Below are 25,404 nucleotides of genomic sequence, written 5' to 3' on the forward strand. Positions count from 1 at the left end.
AGGAGAAGGGAGGAGAAGGGAGGAGAAGGGAGGAGAAGGGAGGAGAAAAGAAACATGAAGAAGGAAAAGAAAGAAAATAGAAAAGCAGCTCGTCTTTAACATGGAGAGGCTTAGTCCTATCAGAGCATTGTAAATTTGACTAAAATCCTTCTTTCCTGTTCTAATAATTACTGTAGTGGCATAATGCAACACAAGTTTAAGACAACAATATCATACAAGGCAAGAATGGCATGGGATATTCATAATCAATAGCATGAATATTTTGGTATCATGAAATATAGCAAAAGTATCACTTAAGTATGGGAGAATCTTGCAACTTCCTCCTGAAACACTCCAGCCTCTGCAAGGGGCATCTATGGAAACTTCTTACACAGGAAATAGCATGTTACAGACACAATAAGTTTCTATATACACCTCTATTTTCTCCCCCCGCAACTAAGACTGAAACTTCTTAGAGTCCCCCTGCATGCACACAGCCCTGCAGAGGCCCTCTGTGGAGATTTCCTGGGCTGTACCCAAACTCACAACACAGCCATAGAGTAATTTGGGCTCATCATGAACATGGATGTGCAGGAGAAACTTAAAAGGTTCTTCTCCAGATAATGACATGTCATCGTGCATATAGCAATAATATTCTGCTAAACAGGGTAGTAATATTTTATTTTATTAAACTTTAAGTGTGCTATAGGTGTGCACACACACAGACAAGTCTACTACCAGGTTTGCTTTTGAGAAAGAAACAGCACTTTGAAATTAAAAATTTCAGCTACATATCAGCAAAACACATTAAAGTCACTAACAGAAAACCCTGAAGGTAACTTCAAGCTATGAATTTTAGGAAGGAATGAAATCTGTCCAGAAAACCAGACTTCCACAGAGCACTAAGTTGATAGTTTAGCTGTGTACAATGAGAGCAAAGAATGGGCTCCAGTTCAGCTCTCTCCTCTGAAATCAGTTGCTGCTCCCTTCTAACATGTTATTCTAAGATTATTAGATTCGAATGTGTGAATCACCAGAAAAATTACTGTAATTACTATGTTTCCAAAGTAACCACACCACTGAGGTTATTACTCTGGACTTAGACCAATATTAATGAAACCATACTACCGTCCCTGACCATCAGACCAATAGTACTTAAGGGACACTGACTGACATGTATCTCTTCTCCCTCTCATTAAAACTTTTTTGATTTGTGCACTGTTTAAGTCTGTCAAGATGGTGGCATTTGCAAAACTCAAAATAACTGTGAGATGAGAGATGGACCTTGCAAACTTCTGCTAGATTTTGGTGACCATTTGAGGAAATAGTTTCTATATATATAGATCTATTTACTTACTTTTTACCAATACAAACTAATTCATTTTGAACAGTTTACCACAGATGGTTTCGATTCACAGAAAACTAAAGCTGAAATTTATGGTCATCACTCAGTGACCTACTGCTTCAGAAAGTACACAAGTTTTCATGTTTTCTGAACAGGCTGCTTTCTCTACATCTCAACTGCTAACATATCATCTGTACCTCCAAGAGTTTCAAGCTATCAAAACCTCGGGCAATTTTCTATAAATATTAATTTTCCATCTGTCTATAATATTATAACTTTGCACTAATTGGACGATTTGGTGGAGATTCATCACAGCAGAAGGAGCAGTGAATAAAGTTATATTATGGATAATGTCAGCTTACATCAAGCCCACAGATTTTTACAGCTTGCACAAAACACTCAACATGACACAACTACTCTGAACTTTCCTGCCTGCCTGGCGTAAAAAATGAAAGTCTCTTCAAGAGTATCAGAAACGTCCATGCTGAATTGAATTTATTCCGGAGTATTTTAAGAGTATTTTGTTTTAAAATGTATTTTCATACTAAAAATAGAAGTATTAGGAACAAAAATAGGAGTTTAAATCTCAGTGGAGTGAGTTGGGTTAATAAATAATACTGAGCAATAAGCAAAAGCTTGTTTCTAGTAGCCAACTTTGCCAAAACATTGTTTTTCCAGGATCACTACATTTACCCACAAGTAGGGAGTAAGAGTAAAATGCCAGATCACCTGGTTTTCATTTTTAACTTAATTTAGTTTGAAAATATTTGAAATTATTTTATTCTTCCAAAACCATTTAATTCTTATCAACAGAAAATTTAGAAAGATTTTTTTTCCATTCAGTTGTTTAAAAAAAAATAATGCCACTGCTCTTCCATATTTATGAAGGGAATTTTGGAATGGAAAGAAACTAAAAGCTAACTGAAACTAAAAGTCAATTATTTATCTAAATTTATCTTCTCAAGCACAAAATGTCAGCCACTCAAAAAGTTTTGTCTTTCTTACCTACCATGAGTGGCTGTCAAAAAAACAAAAAACCACCACAAATAAACAAAAAAAAACCCCCTCTCACCCCACACAAAATGGACAAAACCACCCATACTCTTTAAATTTATTGATGCATTTACAGCAAACAAATTCTATCTTTCAGAAACAGTAGACTGAAAAAAAACCAAAATACCCACCCCATTTGGTGAGTGAGACCTAGAGTACCACTATAAGCACCTGCCAGGAACAAAACATGCTTTGCCATTTGGTCACCAGCTGATGCAGAAAGTCAAGTTTGTCCTAATTTTGGAAAGAATTACAGTGGCATCATCAAGTCAAAATAAAAGGATTTACCCATCTATGGTTATAAGAAACTCCAAAAGCTATTAACCCTCACTACAAGTAACAGCTCCTAGATCAAACCATGCACCAACCTAAGAATTACACAAGAGTTCAGAATCCTATTCCCTCTTTTACTGATGCCCAGGATATTGCTCACATAGTGTTTCACACACAAACATAGCTACTGTTAAAGGGAACGAGTATTCCACGTGTACATGAGAAGAAGAATATTTTCCTGGATATTTCAAAGGACATACCATTTCACATGAAGTTCACAGCCTTTCAGAAGGTTTTTACCTGTCAAGTCAGAAAAATGAATTCACCGAACTACATTCTCAGAGTAAATCCTGAGCAACTTTGTTGAAGGTCGTAGAATTACTTCAGTATCGTCAGGCATAAAACTGTCAGCCTTGCTGAAATCATGTGATTAAAATATCCAGGAGTCAGCTGAACTATACCAACCAAACCATCCTTTCTGATTCAACACTAACACTGGGAAAATAACTGCTATTGATTGCATTTCAAGCTCCATCACTCCACGCCATAAAGGGATCCAACTCTTTCCTTTTCACTTACAAAGTACAACCCAGCTGTCATCATTTTATCCCACTTCACATTTCTCCCTGTTAAACTGACTCAGGAAGGAGTAGGGCACTGAAGAGAGCCAACCCCTCACTACTCGGAGAGGAGAGCCTCCCCAGCAAACTGGCACCTCTCCCTCACAACTGGAGGAGCACCAGGCCAACAGGCCAGCACTGCAGGCAGGCAGCAGAGCAGAGTGGCAGGCACTGAGCCTAACCCCTCCTCCTGTGAAATATGCATGCCACGAGCAGTGTGGTGGCTCCAGGTAATGCTGTGTGAGTGAGTGCCCCATCCTGCCAGCCTCCACCTGCCAGGATGGTCCCCACCTCCAGCAAAGAGCACTGAAACATCCCAGTGGGCTGAGCACTCACCCGCTGGATGTCTATCTAGGTGACAATAGATTCAACAGACAAATCCATGGTCCCTACCCACAGCACTGCCACCAAAGGGAGGATTTCTATCTCCAAAGCTGAGCATGTTCTTATAAACTCTGCATGGATCTATTCCAGGATACTTCATCAGCCTTTTCTGCTCTCTCCTCTTTTCTCAGCTTTTTTATCTCATGTAACACTTGGACTCTTCATTACCATTCCACCTGATCTGTCAGTCTTCTTTGTACCTCAGTCTGTCTGTCACAGCCTGCCTGAGCTTCCTACCTCATAAAATTATCTACCTCATTTCGAGCCTCAGCTGGATAAATAACATTCATTGTTTCACACACAGTACATCATCTATTTGGCTCACCATGAAGTATCATTGCATTGCAGGGCTTGGATACATGTCAGAACCTATTATGCAACTTGGCTGAGGAAATGTCAAAAATGAGTCTGTCTGATCCCCACAGCAAAGCAATCTGACTGCCCTAAGTCAGATTTGTACCATTTCTGTACATGCTAAATACCACCTGACTAGAGACATCTAGCATAACCTTATTACACTAGTACCACATGCCACTGAGGAAGAATCCCATTACTGTCACCTGTGAAATAGCCAGACCTGCGCACACACACACACACACACACATATATATATTTATAGAATCATAGAAAGGCTGGGCTTGAAAGGGACCTTAAAGATCATCTGGTTCCAACCCCCCTGCCACGGGCCAGAATGCCACCCACTAAATCAAGCGCTCAGGGCCCCATGCAGCCTGGCCTTGAACACTTCAAGAGAAGCAGCTTCCACAGCTTCTCTGGGTAACCTGTTCCACTGCCCTCACAGTAAAGACTTTTTTCCTAACATCTAATCTAAATCTCGTCTTTTACTTTAAAACCGGTGCCCTTTGTCCTAGCACTATCTTCCTGTGCAACAAGTTTTTCTCCCTCTTTTTTATAAGGCCCCTTCAGGTACTGAAAGGCTACAATATGGTCTCCACAGAGTTTTCTCTTCTCCAGGCTAGACAGCCCCAATTTTGTCACCTGTCCTCTCAGTAGACGGTTTCCAGCCCTCTGATCATCTTGGTGGTCTGTTCTGGACTCACTCCAACAGAGCCACATCCTAACGCTAGGGATCTCAGAGCTGGACACGGCACTCCAGGTCCCTCACTCTGCTGGCTTCACTTCTTGTGATGCAGCCCAGGACACAGCTGGCTTTGGCTTTCTGGGCTGTGAGCACACACTGTTAGTTCATGTCCAGCTTGTCATCCACCAGAATCCCCAAGTCCTTCTCCACAGGGCTGCTCTTGATGGGTTCTTCTCCCCATCTTGGCTCATGTCAGGGATTGCCCCAACCCAGGTACAGCATTTTGCACTTGGACTTGTTGAAGCTCATGTGTTTCTTGTGGGCCCAATTCTACAGCTTGTCCATGTGCCCCTGGACAGCATCCTGTCCTTCTGTTGTGTTAGCTGCACTGCTCAGTCCCTGTCATCTACAAACTTGCTGAGGGTGCTCTCAATCTTGCTGTCTATCTGAGAGACAGAGATAGTAAAGAGCACCAGTCCCAAGATGGAACTGTGAGGGACACCAATTGTCACCAGCTGTTTTCCATCACACCTGTAAGTGCAAAGATGCTTTCCTTCTGTAAGTTACAGTAGAGGGTTCACAGCAATCCTGGGTTTTGAGCATTCCCTAACCACCACACAACTTCCACTTCTCTCCCTCCAACTGCACTCCTCACAGATAGTTTTCTGGCATGAATAGAACCAAACACCTGTTTGGTTCTATTCAGATCCAGGCACTTGAGTATCTGAAGTCAGGATTTCCCTGCCAAGCACTCAGATAGTTCTTTGGGTTGAAGCTGCCTGAGAACTTTGTGAATGCTTCTGGTGCCGCTCCCTGCGGCTAGATGCTTGAGTTCTTAATGGATATGCCCCTTTAGGTCCTCTGCCAGCTACCAGTTCTCATCCCAACCTGAAGCCTGGGTTCATTAAACACTACATGAAATATCAGGTGCATGTCTTGTTTTAAAGCCACAACATAAGGTGGGATATCTTCTTTCTACATATATCACAAATTACCTTATTAACACAGGTAAGAGGTGTGAGAGCAAGTTCTTCTGTCTACAAATCTTCCTCCCACCATTTTTTTTTTCCTGCATTTTATGTTATTGTTTTCATGTTCTGTAGGAGTGACAAATGTTCCAGCAGAAGTGGAACCACTGGTTTACCTAACAGAGCTACAGCATATTTTGCGTTATACTTTATTCCTGTGTATGCCAACACTTTGGCCATGCCCTTGGCCACAGCTGTAGTTTTAGGAGTGCCTTTACTGACATAATCATGCATACACCAAAACTTTCCTGAATCACAGAAGTCTCACAATGCGTTACAGTCCCAAAATTCATTCATAATGTCATTTTCTCTCTTTCTTTTTTATTCAGTAGTAGAAGGACTGGCGTAAGAAACACTGCTGCTTACATGAGCTCATTTTAGGAAGACTTAACAGTGCAGAAAGAATGGGTTCTTGAACTTCACATTTTTTTACGGGTTACTCCATCACCACAGAGCTGTGGCAGAACACAAGTAACTGAGTACAGTTAAAATACTGTCAGAGGTGAAGATTCACGTTTATAAGGCAACCAATGAAATGCTGCACGTCAGATCCCAGCATTTTTATCCAGATATAATTATGATTTATTTTGCTTAAGTAGTCTGAAATAGATCCCAGTAGCCTGAGCTAGAACAGTCTGATGGTTCTTACCGACTAAATTTTATTGGTAAAGCTGTTAAACTATTTTAATGAACATATAACACTCCAAGCACACATGGTCATCTTGCAAACACAGAAATAGCTGCTATCACCTGGCTGACAAGTATTGCTGAGGGACAGCTGAAGCATGTAGGGATAGCTATTCTATACTAGCAAGGCATGAAAGTATTATCATTTCAACTAGCCATTCCATTGTATTATTATCATGCCATATCAATAGTTGGCCCTATGATGCAAAAAGCATATGTCATATTGAGAAAAACTATTTAAGCTTCATTTAACTTTTTCAGATAATAACATGGATGAAATAAGAAATAAGGTATCAGAATTAAATTATTCTTCAGCCTCAATGGAATTTAAATTAACTTTAGAAAGAAATTTAGACACTTTTTGAGGACACACAGCCAGCCAGATGGTAAAGTAACTATATGGTACAATTGTAGTCTTATAAAAGCAAAATCCTCAGAATCAGAAGTCCTTAAAAGCTCATCCACCTTTAGGAAGTCATATTATATCTCAGTACCAAAGTTCTGTCATCTGGAAAATGACAAATAATTAGAACAAAGCAACAGTGTAAAAAGCATACTACCCTTCTCAAATGCAGTGCTTTGGATGCAATAGGTCTCAAGTAGAGAGTCAAATTATAATCTCCAAGAATGAGTCATTCCTTCCCTACTATTTAGAGTAACACCAGCTACAGGTCAGGACAGAGGAGGACTGCAGCATTCCAGGTCATGTAGTTGAGAAATGGGGACTTCTCCACCTTCCTCAACCCCAGTGAATGGCAGGTACCCTCCCATGCAGTAGCATGGAGCAGCTATCCATCCGCGCTGTGGCTTTCATACTACTTGTGTCTGAGTCATTTTTCATCTAAGCCTTTCATGGCCTTGCATGTGCATGGGAGACTTTGGTCATTCCTCCCTCTGAAGGTTCACTCTGACCTGAGGAAACCCATGGCTTCAAAGCTTCCTCAAGCAACCAAAAGTGTACATCTCTTCTCAAGGCAAAAGGACATCTCTCCCATGTCATGGCAGTATGATCATAGGCTTAGATGTGTGGGCCACACAAGGGCTGAAATCCCCACATCATGGTAGACTTAAAAAGGCTTTTTCTATTTCCTCACAAGTCCTACATAAATTTATTCCTCCTGCTATAAATTCTCACCACATTCCTCATGTGCTCTTCCCTTCACATTTCATCAGTCTGATTTTGTTTGCTTGTTTTGCTCTTAGTTTTTGCATTCTTTTTCCTTGCTGGCCATATGGCTCTCAGCTGCCAGGCCCAGCACAGAAGCAGCTAGGTGCAACAGCTGGAAAAAAGTCCTTCTCAAGCACCCACATCAGGATTAGACACACTCTCAGTACTCTTGGTAGATGAAACACAGGCTGCTAGTTTTGCTTCGGAACAGTTGGGATAGCTCACCTCAATGCAAATATGGGATATGTTTAGCATGTGAAAAGAATGATTTTTCCAATGCTTATAACTCTGTGGAAGTTGTGTTGTCATCTTTTAACCACACATGACAATAGCAGAAGGTCACATAGACCTGATATCAGCCAAGGTTAAATCTCAGTCTTTCACTCCAAATTAAGGCTATGTGAGACTTAATTCACAAAGAAGAGGTAAAGCCAGAATATGTTTCCTTCAGCTTTCATTCTTAAACATCTGGTTCTGCTTGCAAAAAAAACCCCAACAGACTGCAGTTGCTTTTTGGCAAAAAGGTAAGCCACTGAACACCCAGTCTCATAAGGACAAGGGAAAGGCAGTGCTATCAACAATATGTCAGGTCCTCACAACCCTGATCACAGTTGGTGATGTTATTTTCACTGGTAGTAATGAAAAGAAAATTACCTAACAATCACAATTCAGATTACTCTGAATGCTCATCAGAGAATAAGAATTTTGCTACAATTTTCAACAGCACAGGTTTTAATTAATAAAAGTACTTTTAAGTGACTACAGTCTCTTTCAGTTTTAGTGCCATTTGTAAACCTTAGCATAAGGTACTCAACTTTTCCACATACTCTGATTTTTCTTCTCAGCTCAAGAGCAAACCCAAAATCCAAAGTATTGCCATGAACAAGTAAAATTCCCATAACAGTTTCATTTTATTCTAAAAAGTCAAAAAGCTAAAAAATTTTCTTCTGAAAAGTCACCGACTAACCTTTCCAGATTTTTTAAAGATGAGGAACAACAACATTAACACCATATTCAGCTAAAACTGTACAACGCAAATGAAACCAATTTTTAGCATCCTAGACTATCTCCACTTACATTGTGGAGTCCAGGTGTCTCCTCTTACTGCAGATTTGATCCGCATGCTTAACTTTTAAGCCATGATTGACAAGAGTTCATGATTATGATGACAGATTAAAGTGTTCATTGAATTCAGAGGGTTTTTATTTCAGTTGTGACAGTAGTGTACTGGGAGACAATGAAACACAATATCACAGGATTAAAGGCAGCACATAACTAGTCAGGCACTGGTACTGCAATCATCTTGGTCTCACACACGTGCTGATCACCCATTTAAACATAAAACCCTACCCTGAACAGTGCATATTCCTTTCAAAGTCTTACTCACGTGCCTCCTCTCATTTCTAACATAATAAATATATCATCTGACGAGGAGCTTAGTGACAGCTGCACAAGTTAGTTCTAATTACAAAAAATAATAAGTGGTTTTAAAAGGTTCAGTAAGTCTCTATTGCATAACAGCAGCAAAGCAGCACAATTATTGCTTACGAGCAAAAGTAAATACATAAATAAAAATTGTGCTAGGATTGGCTTACTCTTGAACTACAAATGTCAGCTTCTCCTGGGTAATCTAAAACAACATTCTCTTTCTTGATGCACCATTCACCTATAGAGGGGGAAAACAACAAACTGCAGACAAATGCTTCAAAATATTTTGCCTGAATTAACACAGGAGTAACACAACTGCAAAAGACCAAAAATGATAAAGAGGAAGCAATATATTCACTTTGGTTTACATTTTACAGCTGCCTGTGAACTTTAGGAGGCTCTGGTTCCTAAGCAGACACATATTCAACCTGACAGACACCAGTAAAATATTTTTATTATCCTAGGCTACATCCCGCTCCTTAGTTTCTATTATTTCCAATAGCAAACTTTCCCCCCAAAACAACCTTCAAAGAAAGGGCAATCTCCCATGCTTTAAACACTCTCATGAGACTTGTCTTTCATCCACTGGACACTACTTCAGGTTGAGATGTGAGTGCAGTGCATAATGACAATAAAAGAAGACTCCAGCAGGTGCCAAAACAACCAGAACTCAGATTATTCTGACTGTACAGGTCTCTTTCATAATTTAAGAGAATAACCAAGGGAAGTTGTACTAGGTCGGGCTCAGAGTAAGATTAAAGAATTAATGGATAGAAGTTTCTTATACTACTGTAGTGACTGGTTTTGTTGTATTTTTGCAATTATTTTTAAGCTTCAATAATTGTCTGCTATAAATGTAAATCTTAGTACACATCCCACATAAGGAGAACTTGCAGAAAGGAGCACAAGAGAATGGATGCTCTCAGCTGCTTCTCTGTGACCAGCTGTATCCACGGTAGCTTGGAAACCATCCAATGCTGTAACTTTGTCAGCCAACTGTAACCCCATGTTGAACCTAAAGGAGCTTAATCCACTCTATTATTGCCTTCTCACAGGTGGAACCTGTGCCCTTTTCTTTTATCAAGATCTTTCTCGTGACATAATAAGAGACTCCAAAAATCGAATGACTGTTCATATTAACTTATATAGCTCATCCTTTACCCATACAAAGAAAATGAACGAGCAGCATAAATAAGTTAAAAAAATTCCATCTCAAGCAAAGCACATGAAGTTGATCCATCATTTTAGACTGCCAGACACACAAATACACACTCAGAGTCAAGTATACACATAGAAGAGCTTTCTACTTTAAGGCAATTCCAGAGGGCCTTATCGGCTTTGACTGAAGCAAATCTTCCCCTGAAGCTGTGGGGCTTTTACTTGGACAAGTGCTGAATTTAAAAGAAGCCTCTTGAGATTTGGCACTGTTTCAAAGAAAAAGCAATGTCATGGATATTCTTCATAATATATTACAAAACTAACTGTCCTCTAACATGTAATAGTTTACATATGCTGCTCTGCAAATAAGATAATAAATAACACACTAGTGACACATAACCTCTTATTATTTATGCATGAAGGTTAGGTGCAAAATTTACTCACAGTATTTTCAGAAAGTAAAATAAAGACATTAACAAAGTTTTTACATACCTACTTCTAGACTGCAGTAAAAGCTGGGACTTAAGTCAATCAAGTTAATCAAATTCACAGATAGCAGCATACTTTTCTAACTGTGCCCATGCATAAGTGGGTGTGAGTGTAAGCCAGTTGCAAAGGCAACACATCTCACTGCAAACAGGGCAATCTGCTTTTGGTCCTCTACCTGCAAAAACACAACTGCACCTTTCTACAATCAGTATGTAGCAGTAACGTTTGGAGTGAAATGACAATAATGCATAACAAGCTTGGAAACAATGAGATCTTGGCTTTTTACCTACAAACCAAGCTGCAAGAAGCCTGACATGTGCAGAACTATTGAAAATCTGGCTCTCAGCATCACAGCCGAATCTTCAGGGACCTGACCATAATGGAGGGCTGTTCCTTGTACAGATGTTTGAGCAAGAGTTACATTTTTAACCTGCCCAGATGTGACATATGCAATGTGTCATGAAAGGAATAAACCACTTTTTACAAACATCTTTCTTAGTGAAACTGGACAGCATAAAAAGCTGTCAGCCCTAAAAGAAGGGGATGTTGCAAAGCACTAGGCTCTGCATTGCATCTAAAATGCTGTCCAGAGTTAATAAATTTATATGGTGCTATACCTAAATATCCTGAGAGTAGAACTTACAAGAAGTTAAACATTAGCACTTTGCTATGACTAAGTGTTGCATTTTACTAGAGGCAGGGAAATGCTATATTCATCATGTAACAGGAAGCTACATTTGTCGAGGTTAAGCAGTAGTCAAAGAATCTTCTTTTAAATTTTAAACTTCAAGGACTGTCTGAGTCAGGAAGTGAGTTATCTTCATACCCCCTTATAGTTACAGATATGTCCTAGCAAGGGCCACAGACCTGCTAGAAGTGTCCAGTCTCTTCTTGTGAAAAAGGACACATCCGTGCAGAGCTCTCAGTCAGAAAAAAAAAAGGCTACAGCTTTACTTAGATCCCAAAATCAGTGACATGAACTCATATGTTCCTGAACAAAATACTAACTTGGCAATGATGTTTGGAACATGTTACAGTTTGCATATAAACCTACTTGGCAAGCCAGACAGCAATTGGAATAATTTCTCTTGGATAAAGGCACAGACTAACTCCTCGATGATGCCACTCACGAGCAAGCATGCTAGGGGGTCTGGCAATATTTCTGAGATGCTACTACAAGGTCATGACCATCTGCTGAATATCAAAGCCCAAACATCACCGCTGTATTAAGACGACAGTACGTACCCGAGTTAAAGTGACAGCGCATGCAATCAGCAAAAGCCTATCCAAACTGAAGAGACACTGGGAAGCCACCTGTTTGCTGTGGCCTTTCGAATACAGCCACAAAGCAAACAGTGATAGAGTGCACACAAACACACAGCGAAGGAAGCAAGGTTTGGCAGACCCAGGCGAGGGAGGCAGCCCCTGCCTGTGGTCCACACAATGCCAAGTCTGAAAGTCTACCAGGTCTTCAGGTAAGTCACACACAAATAAAAGAGAGCCGATACTAACCATATTATTACAAGGTTTAGCAATTTCACTATAACACAGTAAGAAACTCGGAGAAGCGAAGAATTTTTACTGCTGGTATTTGCAACTCTTCACTTATGTACTTTCACAAACTGTTGGTGACAGTGAACAATTCATGTTGCCCAAGTCAAAAATTAAAAACAATCAGGAAAAAAAGGCCCACAAACTTCATTAATGGTGAATATGAGTCTCTAGTCCAAAAAAACTTCATTGAATTAGATGACAAACAGATTCAGGAACTGTCATGAGAAATCTTATAGGCAACAAATGTATGATCAATTTAAAATTAGGGCAACACTCACTTATTAGATAAAGGCAGACCTTTAACTATTGATCTATCCTTTTGAAAGACTGTATTAATTCCTGTGCAAAAGAACATCACTCAGCTACTGGCGTGATGTCACACACGTGCCATTAAAGTTGCTTTTCGATCAGGAGAGATGAGAAGACAGAGATCTGCAACAGGGTCACTTAAGAGGCTCAATAGGAGTTCAAGAGGGGTGGCCTATTTATTCTTAAGCTCTTGAAATTCTTGCTGAATTCACCATGAAGAGTACTTTGACACCCAGATACTGAGTCATGTGGCTATTACCTCTTAAAACCAAACATTTGGTGGGGAAAGGGAGGAGGGAGAGAAGCTTTCTGCCTTTTGGGATCTCACTATCACAACAGCCAACAAAACAGATTGTTTCTTTACTTATGGAATAATCAGTAAATGCAATTAGCACCCTATGATCAAACCCTGATTTTGATTATTCAGGCCTTCAATATGATGTTACTCTTTTACCTCTTTTAAGGAATAACATGATATAAGCAAACTTTCCTCTAAAAATAAAACCCAACAGAGACAAAAACGTGTTTAGTACAAAGGCTATTACAATTTCCTCTATAAAGCATTTGAGATCTAGAGAACAAAATGCTTAAGTAAAAGTTAAGCTTAAGTTGCTGTTATAGCACCATTACAAGCAGTGCCACTGGTACACTGTCCATCTTAAGACTGAGTTCATGTTCTGAAGCACAGTAATGTAACTTTGACCATTCAATACATGAAAAAAATTAATGAAAGGTAAAAATAGATACCTTTGATGTAAAAAAGAAACACTGAGACAACAAATTCATAAGTAGTTGCCTCATTTATCAAACTGCCATGCGTAGCAAAAACTTACTTCCTCTGAAGCGTTTTGCTATAGATGTTAAGGCTATTAAGTCATTATTTCTTCTTCATAGTCAGGAAGTGTGCATACCAAATTTTTTATCTTGAAGTATGCAAGTCTATGTAATCTATGTAATTATTTGAGGAAAAACAGTTTGGAGTGGTAAAGCTATTTGAAATCAGGTTATTAATTCTGCTTCAAGAAACAGATTGAATATGAAAAACAGTTTCCTAGCACTAGTAAAATTGCAGGTACATGGAGCTTTTGGAAAACTTCATGTATTTATATCCTCTGGCTAATACAGATTTTTCAGAGCAGGATCAGCAGGGGATTATTGAAATTACCTTCCAAAGTCTTCTAAATTGCACAAACAACTCTAAGTGTTTGTTCAATGCCGTTGTGCAGTTCTCCCACACAGTGAATCTATCATACAGAAAATCAAGTTGTACTGAATTAGCACTGGTACCCAAGAAATTTGCTTGGCATGCAATGTAAAATCCTCATCACTATGTTTTTCATACATCATAGAGAGCTGAAAAACTTCAGTCATGACTAGAAAAGTATCATTGCTCCACTGAGAAGTTTTGCACCATGTAGACAGAACAGGGTAGAAAATAGTATACAGGAGTAAATAGTGCTCTTTCATTACAAGTAAAGGTACAAGTATTTATTTTTCTGTTCTACCCTCTTCCTGAAATCCAAACAGTCATCACAGCCTCCTGCATCCAGCACTTACTCATATTAAGGATCAGTCTCAGTTTTCTGAACAACCTCATTTTTGCTTGCTACTCAGCGTAGAACCATCTTCTAGATACTTCTTTGCTTTCCATGAGACCTGAGGGCACCTGTCTGCATCTGGACAGTCTTCATGGCACACTTGCACAATGAAAATGCCAGCCAAAGTTATCTCAACACTTTTTCCTTGCATGAGATTGTCAAGACATCCCACAACAGTAAAGTGCATAGGCATCAAACCTTTTTTATATAATTAATTTTTCAATCTTAGGATGCTGTCACGTAGGTAAATTACCAAAAAAGTCAGATTGAGAGTTGCAATCGTCTTAACCCATGTTCACATTCTGTAGAACATCACAGGCAATTGTCAAGTTGGCTTCTCAATCGCCATACCGTATGTCGAACACTTCCTTCAGTTAATACCTGCCTGAAGAATGGGAATTTTACATAATGTGTAGTGCTGGCAATTAGTAGCTGTTCGTTGGGTTTTTTATTAAAGTAATTAAAATCTGACAAGCACACAACCATTACTTTGTTACCTTCACATCAACACAGCGACAAAGCATTCTAAGGATTATACCAAATCTTAAAAGATTTCAAACTATTTTCTCAGTCAACACAAAAACCCAGTTTCAAAGCCTAAAGAAATTGAGACTGAAAATGGCATCTAATTTAGAGTCCTACTGCATATGTGAATATTCTGAAACTTTTCAGTACCCCTAATGTCTTTGCAGTAATTTGCTGTTTTCCTTCTATCAGGAGTCAGTCATTTTGGCTCTCAAAATCACATCATCAACGCATGAACTGGAAAAATATAGAAGCTAAAAGCTCCAATTAGAACGTGCATCACCCAGTATTTACGATTCCTATGCTTTGCACATGAAGATATGAGATTTACTATCAGTTCTTAGATCAGCCACCTACTGCAAAATCTTAGTCAAGTAACATTAAAAGGACCTAACCTACTTTCTGTTTTCGAATGTGGATGGTCTCTACTACTTCTAATATCCAAACTATCACATTAGGGAAGAGATTAAGTGTTTTGTATTCACAAATCATAATGAGCTGAATAATCTGGAATGTTTATTTAATAGAATTATCATGTATGAGAATAATATTACATTACTACATTTATTACTGTTTCTGTCAGTGGAAGGCCAACACCTATGTACCCAGAATGCTCATACTATTAATACACTACTCCATACTTCAAGCCTGCAAATAATTAATCTCCTTGCAGTGTTGTGGGTGCTTCTGAAATTAAAATGTACGGTTTCTACTCTATCACAGCAGTCTCTAGGACGGATTTCAAGTCTAACCTTACAACAACAGGATAAAGAAATATATACTGGTATTTAATGAGTTGAAACAAAACCCTCAAAGTTAACAAAAACCAGCCAATCAGACAAACAAACAAACAAAAAAAAAACCCAGTATGTGCAAGTTTTCTTTTTCAATCTTAAAATCTTTTTAAAGACATTTTTCAAATATTTCAAGTCAAGATCTACTTCTCAAAATTCACTAGTGCTAATAGGAGGGATCATTTACCAAACTGTGCAAGAGCTTTAAAAGGCCACATCTAAACCTCACCTGCTCCAGAGCAACAGCTTGTACCAGCCCAGACAGCTATACATGTTTTCACATCAGTGACTTAACATTATCGCTACAGGAGGCATAACTGCTTTCTTAATAGCCAGCTCTCTTCTTCAGGAGTTCATGCCAACTCCACAACAGCCACGTGCAAACGTGCAGACTGGGATTTTATTCCTGTCTAAAGCAATGAACTCTAAAGACATCTGCAGCTGGGCACAATGCCCACACTGGTTCAATTACAATGCTATGTCAGCTTCTCATTGTTTAAGGTGATGGATTTCATATCTGGGCACACTATCTTGCCAGAGTCAATGGTGCTTTTTTCTTGGAAGCAAGCTGGAATGGCACAGGACTGTGCCAATTTCAAAGCACTGTAATGTGTTTCTAAAGCCTTTTCCATAGGCCACATTATAAAGCAATTTCTGTTGTGCACCCTGCCAGCACTTTATCCTGAACAGGTGCTAAACAAACTTACAGACTATTACAGTGCAATATATTTGAGAAAATCAAGATATTAACAGCCAACCCTCTTGACAAAACAGCAACAGTAGCATGCAAGTAGAATGGCACATTAACAGCCCCCTCAAGAGGATCCTGCTTCATTTATTAGATCAAAGATCACCTATTACATCGACTAGGGCAAACGACCTTTAATTTTTGAAATGGTAGAAAAAAGTCATTCACAGCAATAGTCCCCAGTTGTATTCACAACTAGAAAGAAGTCTTTTGGCTTCCAAATATCCTCTTGTTACTCAGCCACCACAGAATGCAGTGTGATCCAAGATGTTTTCCCAAGGCTTACTCTTACTAATGCAGCACTAATAAAATACAATACCTGTGGTACCACAAATGAAGTACAACTGCCTTGTAATATACTTGAACCTACAGTCTCTAAATAAGGTTTGTATTACTCTTTACAATAGACAAAAGGACTGTGAACATTAAATAGCTGGTTGCAACGTCTTCATCAGTAACACAGACAATGAAATCGAGATGCCTGAGGGACTGGATGCCATTCAGAGGGATCTGGACCTTGGAAGTGGGTCTACACTTGAAAGTGGGTCCTTGGGAACCTCACGAGGTTCAAAAGGGCCAAGTGCAAGGTCCCTTGCTCTTGCAAGATATCCCTGCACACGGCAGTGGTGTTTGACTAGATGACCTTTAAAGTTCCTCTTCAACCAAAATGATTCTATGAGTCTATGAAAGATACAGCATCTTGTCTGGTTCACAAAATGGGGAAAACAACCAATATGGAGCAGTCTAGAAAACAGTCCTGGATAAAGAGCAAGAAAGAATCCACTCTGTGCCTTCCACCCCAACCAAAATCCACTGTTTAAATATGATTCACTATGGAAAAATTCATAAATATTGAGGCCATACCAGATGCACATTTTATAGGAAAAAAAATTATGTGCAGCCATATAAAAAAATCCACCAAAATTACTTTACATAAATATCTTTATTAAAAATAAATATATATGTTTCTACAAATGTAACTAACTACAAACAGCTATCCCAAAGGTAAGCACATACGTAAGCTGACAATATTTTAAACACCATAAAGGGATAACTTTCCACTACAGATCCTGTGCAGAGTGGTACACTACCAGGCATTAAAATCACCTGAGAGATGTTCACAATGAGACAAGAGGCTGCTTCCTCTGTCTTTGCAAAGGTCTGCGGAGTGCAGCACCAACAAGCCCCAAAACTTCTAACTGGGCTACCTTTATGAAGTCTTCATACTAGACCATCCAAGTAATGTGCTGTTAGCACACACTGAGGCCAGAATATCACGGAAGGAGACAATTCCAGATTCTTAATTGATTTGTTCTTTGTGATTCTTTGCTTGTAAAACCTCTCCAGGCCCCAGGCACAAGCATCCCAGACTCTGGATGATGTTGATCAATATGACGTGTGCAAAACAGCTTGAGATACTTAACCAACATACTGCAAGAGAACAAACTAGGACTAGTTCATCATCAGCTGCTGCTCCATGCTCAGGAAACCAGTTTTAGGAAAACAGCACAGAAAATTACAATACCTTCATGGGTCTTTCAAGGAGCTAGTAAAAAGCCCTACAGGCATTTTTCAGGCACCTAGAGAGCATTATCTGAGTGCCACAAACGGACTCAATCAGAGGTCCAGTGGAACGGTATGTTGCATTGTGTTGGTCAGCAGGGGTTGAGCCAAGAAAAGGGTTATCAGACAGTGAGTAATGGAACACCTGCTGTCACCTATAGTCAGCTCTGAGACCATGCTATACAGTTTCATCACTGACAGCACCAGAGTGTAAGTAATGCTGCAGGCCAAACGTGGACCTGTCTGTCAACCTCCTGGTGTTTGGACAAAATGTCCTGAGAAGCTGATGCAGTAGCGACATTCAAGAAATGCAGGAATCATGGCTGGATCCCAGCAACTCAGCAATGGCATTAGTGGTTCATGCTGTGGGCATTATTCCTGAATTCTGTGAAACCTTTCAGTGTATGAGTCCCATACATGGAGTCAGTATGGTCCCTCAGGACTAGTCAAAACTTTCGTCACTTTTAAAGCTTTTCTGCACTGAAAAGAATTTGAACTGATATCACTAAATCAAACCATCAGTGTAGACAAAAGTGTTGCAAAACATCCAGACATGCTGCCTCAGTAATACCAGCATGATCTGCTGCCACGTGCTGACCCAGTGCATTACTCCAGATCCACCTCCCAAGCTATCATTTGCACAGGTGCAGGACAGGACTCCAGGCTAAATGGAAATAAACTAAGTGCTCATTTGTTATGTACAGGATATGTGGTTAGGACCTAGAGGCCCTCTTCTGTACTTTGCTTCCTCAGCATCTCAAAGTAAGTAAAGGGGAACATTTATACAGGCCTGCAGAAAAGGATTACAGGAGCTGGGTATAGAGTCCCACTAAAATCGAAAGTTTGCATTTTCTCTCTTCCCCTTAATTTTCTCTCCCCTTACAGGAGAAAAGACTAATCATGATTTTGAGAATTCCCCTCTGAACCTGAATCAGCATTTCTGTCTCTAAAAAAAGTCAGCTCTATTCTAGGAACGTTTCCACCAGTTTTAAAGTTATGTTTTCTTGAATATGACCTGCAAGATTTCTGGTCCCTATTGCATTCGTCCATCCTGCAAAAAAGGTCAAACAACTCTACACCTCTTTCCTAAATCATCTTAAATCTCAAAACCCTGAGAATTAGTAGAAATACGCCCAAATGGTTCCTTACCACAGAATCATACAGTTCAATATTTATATGGGAACTACCTATTATATGTTTATATCGGGTTAGGAAAAAGACAGGCATACTGTGGTGTTCAGATCATTAGTATACACTCAGAAGGAATTAAGTATCTGCTTACAGGCAAGACCATCCCTGAGAAAGTGACTTTATAAGCTGTACAGTACAGCTGGCAGTACAGAGGTAGCCAGCATTGAAAGATACTGTCTTGCTTTCTAGGAAGGATTTCAGCCAAGTGCCACTGAATTAGTAGCTAGTTCTCTGATGTTCTGTAGGTTCTTCAGCCAATTTACAGTTGCTGCCTATCTAAAAAGAATAAACTTAAAATCACTAAAATATTTATCCAAACCAATGAAAAACACAAAATCAGCTTTCAGGGTCAGTCTTAAAATAAAAGAATATTGTTTTGGGCACCCTTTCATCTTGCCAACACTCAGTTACTGGGCAAGTACTGTATTTCAGGCAAAGACATTTGAGCAGAAAAAAGCTTCTACAAAACACTTCTGAAAATTCCATTTATAGCCACTCAGCCACTTGAGCTCTGTGGCTCCTTTCGATATGGGGACACAGAGGCTGGCATGAATGGGATGGAGAGATCAGAACCACAGATGGGTAATGCCGAATACTCCCTTTATTACAATATTTGTAACTACAGGGCACCTGAACCACCTTACTGAGGGGCTGCCTTTAGCCTCTCTAGTTAATATTCTGCCCAGAATTCTCATTTACACAATACACAACACCTGGTGTTTAACATACCCAAGGCACCACCTAAATAAATGAGACTTAACTAAACCTGTCCAGCTCAAACTGACTAGATGAATCCAGCATGTGCTGGATAACAAAGGCAACATTTCTTGTATCACATATAGGCAGGCGGCCAGAGGGTGATAGAAACCACAGCAGCAACCACTAATTAGCCTCAAGGAAGGAGGAAGTCAGAGAGATTGGCCTGGGGCTATGTGACTGCGCCAATGAGCTAACGTAGGGAGCAATAAAAAATTAAGACAATAGTCCCAGGGCCCGCAGAGTGGTCAGAGGTGAGAAATGTGATGCCTGGAATTCAGATACCTTGTAGGATCTGCAGTCTGATGAGAACAACTGCTACATGTAGTAGCTGAGCTGTGATCCATGCACTGTGCATGTTGCCTGGCTGAGTATCCCATTCCCCCACCACAGGACAGGTCTGAAGTGTAGGACTGAAGCTCTGATTTGTGATACAAGGCTGTTTGTAGAACAGGAATCGCTGTACCTACTGTATCTGTCCTGACAAATAAATGTATTATAGATTATATGTCAACACGGGGTGTGGTTCTCTCCCAGTGGCCACCTCACTGATCTCCCATGACTACTTCAGTGTCTAACAACTCGGTACATTACTAACTATAATAATATAAAACTCAGAACCACTTCATAAAAGTTCCTAGAAGAATTAAAAAAACAGGAGATGGAGGACAAAAAAAAAAAGGAACAAAAAAAAAATTGTATTTAAATTACCTCATAAAAACCCAAGCAGATGAAGTCTGCAATGTAACACACAAACATCACATTCTCTTTTGGAAAGGCTAACAACCAAAAACCTTAAAAGAAAATGCAGAACCTTGTGCCTCACATCTGAAAACTTGCCAGGTGTATGCTCTTACAAACAAAAATTTCCTTTAAATGACAGAAATCACTTGTGGAGAAAGTCAGAATGTTTTTAAACTAAATGATTTCTCTTGAACAAGAAAGTCTTTTTGCAGATATATAAAGCAAGCATTCTAGACAAACAAGAAAAACAGACATAGGAGTGTTGTCAAGTTTTTCCAAGGTTTAGCCATTTGATAAAGCCTTTGATAATTTATTCATGAATGTTTAATCTGTAGCTTTAATCTTCAAACAGCTTCCTAACTTTATTTTATTACTTGTTTCCCTTCCGTATTCTACCCCACATAATTACTTTTTAGTTTTGCGAGTGATTTTATGCACTGATTAGCCCAGCAAGTAACAACTCCATCATTCAAACTTAACCATGCTCATCAGAAATCAGTGAAAACTGGTGGTGAAAAACAAAATCCCACTCATCTGTGTTTACTTAAGAGTAAATTAAAAGGCACTTTTCTGGCATATGAGGCAACCACTAAAATATCGCCCTTCCAACTACTGAAATGTAAATAAATACTTTCCTTCATTGCTAGTTTTTTGTGTTGCCATCATGGTAATATATTTGTAAGTGTTACAGAGAAACACTTCCCTTGTCACTTCAATTAAAATACTAACACTTCAGTTCGAATGTCTATAAGAATATGTTAGATCGAAATTATACTTGAAAGTTTATTTTCTCAATCAACATCATCTGAGCTTTTAAAACTAACATCACTCAAATGAGTGACTATTTTGGGTTGAGTATGACATACTGGGTGGTGAAGGTGAAAGGATGCAGACAGACACAGAAGAGGACTTTCCAAGGTTGGGCAAAACAATGCTTATGGTATTCTTGAAGAATCCTTTTGTAAGGTTAAACATACATATTAGCCAAAAAAACCCCCCAAAGAATAAAAATACCTATTATAACTGCACTGGCCAGTGTATAGAATCATTTCCTAATTTCTTAATGTTGTGGGGGAAATAAAAATGAGTCAACTGCAGTGTGTATTTGTAAGGGCTTTAGAAAGACATGAAGAACTTTCATGTCATTTCTGAGGTCGCCAAATTACTGTAGGGTAAACTGGGTCAACTTTTCACAGACCAAGTATAATGGAACGGGTAGCAAAATACTCCACCTTCTGTAACAAATGACAGTTCTTCAGCTAGAACAGTCATTTAACCAATTTCATTCTTTAGAAATTAAGTTGAATTAGTTACAATCTCAAACAGGCTGATGCACTTCAACACTTATCTTGAGTAGTATGTCGCCAGACTTGCATGCAGCAAGCCAAGTAAAAGATTTTCCAAGGACAACACTCCGCTGTTAAATATCTTAGATCAGAAATGAGCCTGAAATCTGAACACTTGGTAACAGAAACACTGAAAGCTAATGAACCCCTGATGGTATTGAGAGCCATGGTATTTACCTAGGTGCCCAAATACAGGCCAAAGAACCTACTGTCTTGGATTATTACTGAAATAGACCCTTCACCCGGATGCCAACAGCATATGAAGAAGAAATTTGGGTATCAGTTACATTCCTGCGCTTCAAAAACACCTCTTGATGTCAATCTCTGTAAAAATCAGGAGTCATATGTGAAGAAGAGATTAGGCACACATCCAGAATATTATGGAAATATAACTATATTTGGCAAACTACTTGATCAGAGGGTGGCTTAGGCTTATACTAGGATGACAGCAGAAAACTCAAAACTGCCATACCTAAAGATTTTTTTAAAACCACAGAGAAAGTACTACATTTTATGAAAAGAGACTTTATTCATTTTGTGTTTCAAATCTCATCTTACATATCACTATATGCCAAGTTCTAGAGATTTTTTTTTTTTTAGTAATAAGATAATCCAGATACCCAAATTGTTTTCAGATATATTCATTTTATGCATAACACTCCTTTAGAAAATTTACAGTGCAATTTCCATAGTCTGGACTTCAATTCCTTTCCCATTCCAGAAAAAAAATAAAACAACAGTGAGAAAAAGTTCCTAATATTAATGATGTGTAGTCTTTTTTTCACTGAATTTGCTGGAATGGAATAATTTGGTGACTGCATGGAATAAGGTCAATTATATATTTCATTAGAGTTCGACATAAACACTTATGGAGAGGTGAATTTTGTTATCTAGGGCAACTAGCTAAATTTATAAAAGCAGGATTGGACTTCCCAATTTGGGTGGTCAGCTTTCACTGAATGCCCTTCGTCGTATCTTCACAGCTCACTGTTTCTTTCACTACTTTAAAAAATCCTGTTATGATGTCATCCCATCCTTTGACTAATTTTTTCTTTCACTATATCATTACAGAAAAATTTTTACAGGCACAGCTGGCACATCTCTCAGAAACGAATCATATAAAATATGTAAAATCATCACCCTGCTCAATAGATAAAAGCAAAGACGCAAGGTACTGAGGTAGTAGCACAAAACTGAGTATTCCCATGAAGAACAATAACACAGCACACGATGGATTTTTCATTAAAACTCCCCTTTCACAACTCAACCGATCCTCAACAACTCCTGACATTATTCTCTGGCTGTGTCATGGTTGAAGCAGGGTCTGCAAATCCCAGGTGTAACTTTTTGAGCTTTGACAACCATAACTAAATCAATCTTTCTATAGCTGCACTAAGTACCAGCCACTACTGTATGCACAGCATGGACAAAGGCCACTGCACAAAAGGTATTTCTGCTGCAATGTGAAGGTATAGGGACCTTATAAAGTACCAAATATCATCCTTATTTGTGTTAGGACAATTAAACACCACTTAATCCACCACCTCTGCTGCCTCCTCACTTTGAGAGGTTTCCCTTTCAATGCTTTGCTGCACCTGACATCAGTCCAGGAGGGAAGCTTTCAGAAATGGCTCCACAGTCAGCAAAGGATCCACCAAACAATGGTTTTCTGATGATAAAGGCAATGCCGTCCTGAGAAACAAATTTTCACTCTTTTCAGATTTTTCCTTTTATTACAAACACTTCTTTAGTATTAAAAAGATTTCCCCGTCTGATAAAAAAACCCAAAAAACTGACAAAGTGCACTTCTACCAGAAACCACTAATTCTGAAAAAAGGCTTTTAGTACAGGCAATTTTATCCTTCCTGAGAGATAATTTGTATTAAAAAAGGGCAAATCTCTAAAGATGTGTCAGAGAAACTGGAAAATGCAAAGAACTGAAATCAGCATTACATTACAGACTAAATCAAAGCCTGCATAACGCACAACTTTCCATTTGTTACTCAGAAGTATCTCCTCAAAACTAAAGCCTTGGCAAGCATTTTTTTTCCCCCAATAAAACCTAAGTGCCTCCCCAGCTCTTTGCAGGTGAGTGACATCTATGCTTCCTGGTGCTTAGACAGTCCCACAGACCAGTGTCAACCAACACAACCAGCAAATGTGATCTTGGTTTTACACAGCTCACAGATAACTCAGCCAACAGGCTACCTACAACCTTCCAGCCAAGAGCCAAAACAAAGCTTCAGTGAGGTGCAGTCAGGCATCTGTAAAATAGTATTAACATGTCTTCCTGGCACAGGGTGGGCAGAACTCCTGAAGTGCCAATTTTGGGAAAAGATGGCAACCCAAGTTGTGGAAAGTGATAGCTCTCTCTGCACATGGATGGTGTCATCTTTTGATAAACACACGATCATTTCTTTTCACGAAATCCAGCAAATAAATTCACTGTCAATCAAAAGCATTTTAACAAACCTGGAGGGAGAGCAGACTGCACTCTTACACAGAATGTCCTGTGAGGGCTAAGAAAGCCTGTGAAGTTGTTCTTCAAATGCATTTCTATGTGGAAATAACCTGGCACCTAGCCCACAAAACAAATAAATACCTTGCAGTCTCACAGTAGAGCTATTTTGGGAACCCAGAGCTATTAGAGCTATTTTATGAGTTCTAGAAGCTTCACAGTAACACAAGAAATTTCTCCAGAGAATCTACTGTATACTGCATTTAAGAGGAACTGACTCCAGCCTCTATCAGCAGGCTCACTTTCTCTTCCTCATAAAGGAATGATTTACTTATAGTGACACAGCAGCAGAGGCTAAGAGAAAAAAAAAACCAAAAGCCCACCAAAAAACCTTGGGAAGAAGGTGATGAATGCTAAGCAACCAAAGGCACCCTGTATTTTGGGTCACTCTTTTGTCCAGAGACAACAGACCTTCCTGACTGTCCCATGACAGCATCCAATGGTAGCCATGCAGACGTTCTTAACTTGGAGACTTACTAAGGCACCAGGCTCGTTTCTCCATGAAACCTAGTTTAGCTTCAGCACTGTGTACGTCAGGTTCTCCAAGGTGCCAATTCTGGAACGGTATTCAACATTTGTTGCTGCTTGAAAGCAACATTATAGAATGTTTACACTATTTTGTACAGAATACAAAATAGTTAAAAAAAAATTTGCATTTTAATGCTCAATTCTTAGAAACTCTGTAGCAGGCTTGTTGATCCACTAACTAAAGAGGAGTTTCAATAAAAAGGCTAGGGAGCATATACATCTTTTATGCTTTGAAATATCTGTCTCTAACACTATTCTGTTGGAACAAAGCTGCATAGACAAAAAGCCTGGTAGAATTTAAATTTTATCCTCTTTCATCCTACAGCATGAGAACACAGTACAGAAGGATTTAAAAAACTATTTTCATGCATTTTTTCTGTTTATCTTTTAAATACTTTTTGAGATATAAATACCCTTCAGTCAAGGACAACAAGAGAAAATATAAGTCAATTCTCACCTTGAAGAAATATTCATATTGCTTTAGATATAGCCTGTCTTGTATCTGAGTGATTCTGGGAGGTTCTTTTTTGAACCTGCATTTTATTCTTCTATTTTTATTTCAAAAAGTATTTATGT

The 25,404-nt window shown here is 39.1% G+C and overlaps 1 protein-coding gene across 20 annotated transcripts in view; it reads right to left on the minus strand.

Moving 5' to 3' along the window:
* The window catches only part of COL25A1 (collagen type XXV alpha 1 chain), a 304,844-nt gene that overhangs the window by 151,230 nt on the left and 128,210 nt on the right, over positions 1 to 25,404 (minus strand). The gene's annotated exons all lie outside the window — the stretch shown is intronic.

Source organism: Corvus kubaryi, unplaced genomic scaffold, assembly GCF_017639235.1.
Source record: "Corvus kubaryi isolate FWS band 111438036 unplaced genomic scaffold, C.kubaryi_AGA036_p1.0 71, whole genome shotgun sequence".
Classification (NCBI taxonomy): domain Eukaryota; kingdom Metazoa; phylum Chordata; class Aves; order Passeriformes; family Corvidae; genus Corvus; species Corvus kubaryi.